Source organism: Scylla paramamosain, chromosome 21 (genome assembly GCF_035594125.1).
Source record: "Scylla paramamosain isolate STU-SP2022 chromosome 21, ASM3559412v1, whole genome shotgun sequence".
Taxonomy (NCBI): domain Eukaryota; kingdom Metazoa; phylum Arthropoda; class Malacostraca; order Decapoda; family Portunidae; genus Scylla; species Scylla paramamosain.
The window spans coordinates 11,550,767-11,560,623 of record NC_087171.1 but is presented as its reverse complement, the minus strand read 5'-3'; the positions used below and the strand labels follow the sequence as shown (position 1 = coordinate 11,560,623).

Below are 9,857 nucleotides of genomic sequence, written 5' to 3'. Positions count from 1 at the left end.
TGTAGTAGTTTTCTTTGGTATACATATCAAAACTGCTTCTTATTGTGTTTGAATTGTCATGATCCCGCCTTTATATTAAAACACAGCAATTCATTTTATGGCAGAATAAATCCTTAGCCATGAGAGGCCATAAACGACCAGGATCAAGCTGCTGAGCAGGAAAACAAAGAAACACCTAATGAGACACTGGAAGCAAGATCATTATGGGGCCACTGTACTCCTGGTCGCTACACGGCTTCCTCCCTCCATATAGAACAGTTTCAGATGTTTCAGTGTTCCCTCTTGTTTGAACACGTGACATGCATTTACTATTAGGGAGAGAATGTGGGTGGGTTCCCCGCCAAGATAGAGGTGTCCCTAGCGAGCTTCAGCGTTGCTTTTGCCAAGTGATTTCAGTTGTGCTAACTTGTGAATGCTCAATTTTACAAACAACGTTTTGACCTTTATTCATTCTTGAAATCAGGTGGACTAATCCTGAATGGGAAAAAAAGTAAATATACATGCTATAAGTAGACACGTGGGTGGTAAACTTGCATTAGCGCGCTTCTAGGCTACGTAGTTTCAATAGTCGTGATATTTATGAAATTGTAAGAATATATTTTATCATTTTAACATGATAATTAGAAAACAATGAATTGTTTATCATATAAGGAAGATAACATGCATCTAACAGTTATAAAAACACAGACAATCCCATCCCGCAGCCTGCTGAGCACACCGCACGTGAAGCCAGCTGGCCTACATATATACCGGAGGTTATTGCTGTTATGGTGAAATCTAAGGCTCCTAGTGAAATCGGTGAGGTTGAATTAGGGGGGATGTGGAGGGTTTTGAAGTATATGGAGGAGGGTCAGTGAGTACAGGAAATGGTAAGCGGCCCTAAAACTAAGCAAAATAATAGACTATGGAAAACTTAAGTTGTAAAGCAATACTTTTGCATTTTTCATAAACTTTAAAATATTAGAGGACGCTCGCGTTAAGAGAATAGCAAATATAATTAGAGAAATTTCTGCATTTTTCTCAAGGGCTTGCGCCCCCTTGAAAATTACTGACGCTTCCTTTAAGGATGCGCACCCTCCAGGTTAAGAACCACTGCCTTAGAGAGAGAGAGAGAGAGAGAGAGAGAGAGAGAGTGTGTGTGTGTCTTGGCAACTTTTTTTTTTTGTGCACTTTATTATGTGTTACTATTTTTCCAGTGTTGCTTATGTTGAAGTTACTAACCTGAGTTTAGTGCGTACTAGAGTCGCTTGTGTGGCAATATCAACAGGACTTGGTTCACTGAGGCGGTCACACCTGAGAAAGGATAAACAGTTGTCTCTGTTTGTTACTGTTTCGAATTGGTGACTTATTATGACTTTATTTATGAAAACGTGGCAATGACATGGGGTTGAAATATAGTTTCATATGATTCAACAGATATCAAGAAATTCGACGCGAGAGGATAAAATTTACCACGAACCGGAAGAAAAAAACGAACACTGCGTTGTTAACTTCACATTAAGAGTATCAGACAATGATTGTCTGATACTCTTATTAGAAATATATATATATATATATATATATATATATATATATATATATATATATATATATATATATATATATATATATATATATATATATATATATATATATATATATAACAGAGCTAGGGGGTTTACTCAGTCCACTGGATATTCCTGGGACAATGGCCATCGATGAGACCACTCCTTTAGAGACGACAAAATGTTGGAAGCCCGCCCTCATGAAACTTCTCCCTGGCAGGAGACTGACTTGGCTGAATGCACTTTCGGGGCACTTAAGACGTGTGGAAACTAGTCATCATAAAAGTTCCAGTCAATTAAAACTTGGAAATTAGCTGGCAGAACGAGGCTAACAAGGCTGAAATGAGCTACGCTGCATAGATGGGAAAATGGTGCAGCAGACAGCTCCTGTGAGATTCGAAGAAGCTAATTACTACAGAAATGTGAGATAATACTGACTTGTGTGGAGAATAAGGAGGAGAAGGAGGAGGAGGAGCTCAGAGAGAGGCTTTCAGAACGTATGCCTTTTGTGTGGCTAATGAAACCGCATGGCTTTCTTTTCGAGCTTATCTTATTCACAGGCATTCTGTTTCTTGCCGCTGAAAATAACGAGAGAGAGAGAGAGAGAGAGAGAGAGAGAGAGAGAGAGAGAGAGAGAGAGAGAGAGAGAGAGAGAGAAGGAAGGAAGGTTTGAATTATGATATATTTTAGGACGTGTGCTGATTAAGATCTTGCTCCCTCAAAAATTCACTTTTTCTTGGTTCGTTACTGCACTCTTCATTTCGGAATCCCCATTAGTCTTTAAGCAGGTTAATCTGTCATACTAAAATATTCTTCTTGACATTAATTTTCTAGAACACCAAACTGTATTTCTTAGGATGTGACATTTACATCTTAAATGAAATGCTCAGCATAAAAACACTTCACTTTTGTTCCTATGTAAAAAAAAAAAAAAAAAAAAAAAAAAAAAAAAAAAAAAAAATATATATATATATATATATATATATATATATATATATATATATATATATATATATATATATATATATATATATATATATATATATATATATATATATATATATATATATATATATATATATATATGTGTGCTAAATGTTGACAACGACAACGAGACAACAACAGAGCTGCATTTTCGCTGTGTGTGTGTGTGTGTGTGTGTATGTTTTCTACGTTTGATATAATGCTCGAGAAGTTCGCATTGTGATGCTCAGATCATATAAAACTCCATTCAGTTGCAACGTCTAAATTCATCAAATATAATTTTAATCATAAGTATGCATTAATACTAAAAAAAAATGTTCCAGTATCTCTGTGATCTGTAGCAAACTTTTGAAATGTACCCTCAAAAGGAAGCCTGGGTGTTCGAAGCTGCCTGATTGCAACACTGAACGACACCGACGCGCTCGAACGAGTGTAAACAAAATTTAGAATCACCACTGATTGAGCTCGTGTCAGGCAGTCACCGCCCTCCTCCCCTGCGAGAAGTGACGACAGCAGCCTTCACGGGGGAACATCCTCTTCGCAGCACCGACAGATTCAGGCATGCAGAGAAATAGTCACCTTATCCCAGTGTCAACGCGGGATGGCAGCCTAGGGTAACTTTACTACTATTCGACATTTCTAGGTAATAAACTCTTAAAGGTTATGAATGATTTGTCTGTTTCGTTACACACATACAGACACACACACACACACACTCTCTCTCTCTCTCTCTCTCTCTCTCTCTCTCTCATTCCTGTAATATTCATGGTCGTGCAGAACTTTGTATTGTTCAGCGTTACTCGGTAGGCTCAAAATAGCTAGTCTCCCTCATTACGATGCAAATTACAATAGTCTTCCTAAATGTATTGACGGGCTCTGATTACCTGACGGCTCGTTTTGGATGTCACAGCTGCTTCTCCCTTTCTTGCTGTTTGTGCTGCTGGGAAATTAGGCAAAAAGGTAACATTGTTATTATCATTATTATTATTATTATTATTATTATTATTATTACTATTATTATTTTCCTTTTTTTTTCTCAAGCAACGGTGGAACGAGAATCTAACCTAACTTAACGTAACCTATGACCATTCACAATATATATATATATATATATATATATATATATATATATATATATATATATATATATATATATATATATATATATATATATATATATATATATATACGAGTATATATATATATATATAGAGAGAGAGAGAGAGAGAGAGAGAGAGAGAGAGAGAGAGAGAGAGAGAGAGAGAGAGAGAGAGAGAGAGGAGGATTTAGACAATGTAACTATCTAAAAAGACTGTAGTACAAAGCTAAGTGTCTAAGAAAGTAGTATATGGTTATGGAAAAAATAAAATGATCTAGCAGTGAAAAAGTTAATTCTAATAAAGATGATGATGATGATAATGATGATGATGATGATGATGATGATGATGATGATGATAATAATAATAATAATAATAATAATAATAATAATAATAGTAATAACAATAATGGGTTTCCTTGGTGACTTACTCGTAAATCTGTTATATCTTTCTACCTGTTTATCTTTCTTTCTCTCCTGTCCTTGTTTATGATTTTGAAGGTTTTATCTAAAAATCTAAATCTATATCCGTAAATGGTAATGGTGCAATTTTGAGCAAAACATTTTTAAGTCTTAACAATTGGGGTATTTTTGTCCTTAAATTCTCGTTTCGGTAATACAGAGCTTATCTGTAATACATTTGTAATTGCTGTGATTCCTGTTGGGTCCGCATTGATTTATAAAGCAACTCAGCCTCCTTATTGTTTTGTTAGTCCGGAGCCATTAAGGAACTTTAAAAGAATATTACATTTATTTATGGACGAGGATGATAAGTTGAAATAGGTAGGTATGTTTCATAAGTATGTTTCATGCAAGGACAGCCACGTGTAGGTCTGACGGACCTGCAGCTTCCTTTATATATATTTTCTTCTTATGTTCTTATGGCTGAAGCAGAAGATTTTACTGGAAATGTTCGCAGGAGATTAGTTCTTGTGTGTCGCAGAGACATTTGCACCACCGACTTGTGAGGCCATAATCTTCTTCAGCTTTTCTAATCTTCATAATGGGTCGCTAATTCTCACAAGTCTCATCCACAAGGTTGTTGCTTCTTCCTCTTCTCCACTCAGACATCTCTCTCTCTCTCTCTCTCTCTCTCTCTCTCTCTCTCTCTCTCTCTCTCTCTCTCTCTCTCTCTCTCAAGACGTCTCTTGTAATGATTTCCTTCTTAAGCTTTTCCCATCTTCATAATGAGCCACTGATCCTCACAAATCTTCACCACAAGGCTCCGGCTTCTACCACTTCTCGGCTCAGACACCTTTCTTAGGTCGTACAGTTTTCCACTCTTCTTAGACGGCGCAAGCAGAAAGAGAATGGAAGGACTATAATTATATATGAGACGAACTTAGAGACACTATAATCTGCAACATGAAAACAAATGAGATATGTGCCAGCTCTCTCTCAACCATTGCTGGTCTCCCTTGTTTTCTGTGAATCCCCATGCCTTTGTCTAGCATCGCGTCACCTCCGAGCAGTGACCCAGATGGCCAGGTCAGAGGGACACTTGATTCCAAGTATGTCAGGCGAGGTCCTGTCCCCTCTTCACATTCCATCCTGTTTTATTGACACTTATAGCAAATAGCTGAAAAAAGACTTTTATCTCACACACCTATACACTATAATATGAAAACATAATCCAAAGAGTTGTAATAGGAATCAAAGAAACCTCCATTTGCTTGTGGAACTACCTATGAAAGAAGCAGCTGTACACACTGAAATAGGATAATATATAATAAACACCACCACCACCATCACCACCACCACGATCATCTTTCCCCTGATCACCGCTCATTCATCCACCAGTGTATGAAGGCACAATGCGTGAAATGGATGGAATGATGAGCGTAGAGTGAATGCGGCAAGGGAAGGGAAAATAAGTGTGAAGGAATGAATGACGCGTTGCAGTGAGAGGCGTTACGGGCCTCAACATTTTCTCCCTCTCCCCGTTTTCACTTTTTTATTCTTTTTCTACTTTTTTTTTTCCGTATGAACTTTTAATACTTTTTTTTTTGTTCGCACCCGTAATTCTTGACTTTTTCTTCCTTTCTCTATCTCTTGTTCGTTTTATCATTTTCCTTTCTGTGCATCTCTATTTCTTATTCTTCGTGTCTCCATTTGTTATATACGAGTAACTTTTATTTTCTTGTTCATTCTCTCTCTCTCTCTCTCTCTCTCTCTCTCTCTCTCTCTCTCTCTCTCTCTCTGAAATTAGTTGTTGTTAGAGAGTAAAGCTTTTCAAAATACGAAGGAACGTTGTACGTAAAGATGTGGAATTTCAATCAAGCGGCAATCAACATTTTATTTTATTCCCTTATTATTACTTTTTATTCTTGTTTTCTAGTACTTGGCCTGTCTTGTTTACGTGCACACAAAATGTGGAGTAAACTAATAAACGAATGAAAAAAAGTGGAAAGATTGCCATTCAGATTTACGTAAGAAAGGGCAACAGAAATTTGAAGGCCCAGCTAGCACTGTGAAACCAGGGCAGCGTCGTGAGTAATGTCAGGTCCAGCGGGATCGAAAGCTCAAAATTGTCATCATTAGGATTAATCTTGAAGTGTAAAACTGTATACATTCACAGTTTCGTAACTTATACTTTGTAGTTCCAGAGATGAGCACTAGGTGAAATCTTATTTTAACATCAAAACTATCCAATAATTGCAGAGAAAGTCTGGCATCGTGTTCCTTAACGTAGAATATTTTACAATTCATTATTTTCGAAACGTATGCATTATTCTGCTGTAGATGTTTGAAAAAGGTAACCTTTCCTCTATTATTCGTTGTTATCTGAAGATAGCCGCGGCACAGAGACTACTTTACAGATACGGCCAAAATGTGTTCCTGTCTATACGTTGTGTAAACCTTACCGGCGTCCTTTGTGTATTAGGCCAGGAATCCTCTTTGGCTCGTGTTTTGAAAAGCTTTGTTGTCTCAATAGGACGATTTTCAAAGGCCAGAGAGATGGAAAGTCGGTTCTTTGAAGTATTTTTCCATTAATGATGTAGAATCTTTGTTTAACCATCGCAAAAATCATGAAAGCATCATTGAAAACTTAAATAACTTCTAGCACAGCTTATGAAAAAAGTAGGATTTTTTTTTTGTTTAGTGTCCCTTTACCGCATTCTTGAGAGATACGGTGTACAGGTCAAGGACTGTGTTTCACTATAATGCATCTCTTTGGAGCATTACAAAAACAGTGAACGATTAATATGAAGGCGGCATAAATTTTTCTTACTGCAGCCATGAGAAACGCCCGCAGTTGGTGTCGAACTCCCGACACGGAGGTGCGAAATTACTTACAGCGTTTTAGACGTTGGGGTTAGATCGTCACGCCAGAGAGAGAGAGAGAGAGAGAGAGAGAGAGAGAGAGAGAGAGAGAGAGAGAGAGAGAGAATCTCTATACCTTCGGCGTGGATAGATAGACAGATAGATAGATATATAGATAGATAGATAGATTATTATTATCATTATTATCATCACTGGGGAAATATTGGAGGCAATCATTAGCTACAGCACAGCGATAACAAATGTGACACAGTGTAGGTAATAGAGAATTGAAAGTGTTACGTCACGCTTCCTAATAAACATTGGATTTGCTTATCATTCCGCATGCGATAAAACAGATGATGTAAGGAGCTACGTGTGAAAAAAAAAAAAATATTCTCTATTTTTCTTTATTTTTTTACTCAAGGGTACCTTATATGTATTCTAAGTAAGTCTAAAGTTTTATATATATATATATATATATATATATATATATATATATATATATATATATATATATATATATATATATATATATATATATATATATATATATATATATATATTTTTTTTTTTATATATATTTTTTTATTTTTTATTTTTTTTCCTTTTAACAAAAACTTATGTCTGGGATCTTTGTAATTTCTAAATTGATGTATTTCATGCCTCAAGTATCTCAGCCGTGGGGAGTCTCCTGTCGCTGTGGCGGGGCTTGAAGGGTGGTCGGCGATGGTACGTACCTTCTTTGATAGCTCGCTTGTCATTAGAGGGTTCGGTACCCTTCGGCTCCGTTGACTCAAGCGCTCCTCATTTGGCGCCATGTGACCGCGATGTTGAGGCCCCTTTCTTTCTTTCTTTCTTTCTTTTTCATTTTTTTTTCTTTTTAATCAGTCAATCAGTCCTGGCATGAGCGAACAGAAGACTGACTCTTCAACCAGACTGATAGAGGACTGTATTATGAAACGCTTTGCTCTTAACACTAAATTCTAAAGTGTGTTTCTCCTTTTAATGATTTAGAAATATCGTTAATCTGTCACTGGAACCGTATAAACACCCTTAAAAACTCGTATAACTTCAACTGGAGTCTACAAAGCAGTTGTGGTGCGGCGCAAAAGCGTTTCAGAATGTGGTCCGTAATTACATACTACTGCCACGAAAGAAAAAAAAAAATGTATGAAAATACTGAATGACACCATCACTCAGGCTCTTTTGTGCTAGATAAAAACCCTTATTATGGGACAAATCAGTCTTCCCAAATCTTCCAATAATTCACAAATTTAAGCTTGTCAGGAGTGCAGTAATGTGATAAGATTAGTAGTAGCAATCAGTACTGCAGAGCGAGAGGGAGGCGCCAATGAGAGCGACAGGCGTGAGGGAGGAGAAAGAGCGAGGGAGAGCGAGCGAGCGAGGGAGGGAGGAACAAGTGAGGTCCGCCAGCCGCTGAACCCGTGCCGGGCCCACCAGTGCCGCGTCAGCGTCCGTCGTAAGTGGTGTGTTGCAGCTGCTTCGACCCAGTGACCCACCACTTGCTGCCTGATTCACTTAAACCGGCACCCTTTTCCTTGCCGGAGCCATCAGCAGTGGAAGACTCACAGTGGAACGTACCTGTGGTGTTGAATCAGTGACTGGATCAATCAATTGGCGTGGAAATGTTGAAGCGTTATGTTTTGGGGGGTGCTGTGCCCCGCCCCTGGATGCGTGTCCGGGGCTGAGGCGGGGGGCGGCCTGCTCACCTCCACCACAACAACACCGTAAGTACACACACCTCACTGGTTGGTGCACTTGTTTATTTCACTGTAACATGCGGGGATGAGTGGGTGGCATGGGCGAGGTGGAAGTGGTGACCTTTGACCTAGTTGTAATAGGGTCATGAGGGGTGTTATGGTCAAGTCTACTTCCATTGACAAACATTGAAGATGAGGGTAATAACCTATGAAATCTGTGAAACTCCCTCAAAAACTGTCTTTCCTGGGTGCTTTATTATAATTATTTTTTTCCCAATACTATCCAAACGCTTTTTAAACGTTTCTGTCGTGCTCTCAGACACCACCCCTTTGCTTAGGTTGTTCGGTGCGTTGACCAGTCAGTGTGTGGAGGAGTGCTTGCGAAGAGTTGTCTCAGCTGTTTCTTGACCCGTACTGAGTGTCCCCTGCTGCTCTCATCTACCTCATGCGGTCAGTGTAGTAAATGCTCATTAAAGTCTAAACCATCTCAAGCATTTCTCCCATTGATCTGAAGTTAAGGTTGGCAAGTCTAGTGTCCTCAGCCTTTCTTCATGGGAGAGGTATGCGGGACCTGGGAGGAGTCTGGTTGCACGCCGCTCAATATTTTTAATTATGGCAATCTTTCTGTAGATGTGGATTTCAAATTTAAGTTGCAAATTCTAGCGTGAGTTTTACTAGGGCTGAATATGGTGGCTTAGAAGTCTCAGCATCAACGTTTGTGAAGCTTCTGCGTATGAGTCCAGCTATTTTGTTTGCCTTATTTACCTTTCTCTACATAATGATAGAAGGATACATTTTCATTAATGGTAGCTCACAGGTCTTTCTCTGTACTGTTTTTTAGGTATCATGGAGTCTATAGTATATGCTGTAACTGGAGTTTTCTGGCCACTGTGCATCTGCTTCACGTTATCACGGTGAAATTCCAGGAGTTCTGAAATTCATTGTAGTCATCCACAATGCTGATTTCCTTGAATATTTTAGTATCGCCAGCAAATAAATGCACAAGACTGTCATTTTTTCCATGTTCTGGTAAATCGCTTATAAGCATTACGAGAGAGTAATGGCCTAAGAACAGATCCCTGTGTTATGCCGCTTATGACGGGTCGCTGCCCATATGCCACATTCGCAACCACCTCCCGTTGCTTTCTGTGTATTATTATTATTATTATTATTATTATTATTATTATTATTATTATTATTATTATTATTATTATTATTAATTATTTTTTTTTTTAATTTTTTAATTTT

The 9,857-nt window shown here is 38.1% G+C and overlaps 1 protein-coding gene across 5 annotated transcripts in view; it reads left to right on the top strand.

Annotated features, from left to right (window-relative positions):
* Positions 1-2,995: 2,995 nt before the first annotated feature.
* The window catches only part of LOC135111013 (uncharacterized), a 47,987-nt gene continuing 41,125 nt past the window's right edge, over positions 2,996-9,857 (top strand). Inside the window, exons 1-2 of one of the 5 annotated variants that reach the window (XM_064023866.1) lie at positions 8,222-8,636; positions 8,948-9,059. The gene's annotated coding sequence lies outside the window, so the exon portion shown is untranslated. Of the gene's footprint in view, positions 3,172-8,221; positions 8,637-8,947; positions 9,060-9,857 lie in introns of those variants that run through there. The other 4 variants (XM_064023870.1, XM_064023867.1, XM_064023865.1 and 1 more) reach the window with 4 other exon arrangements.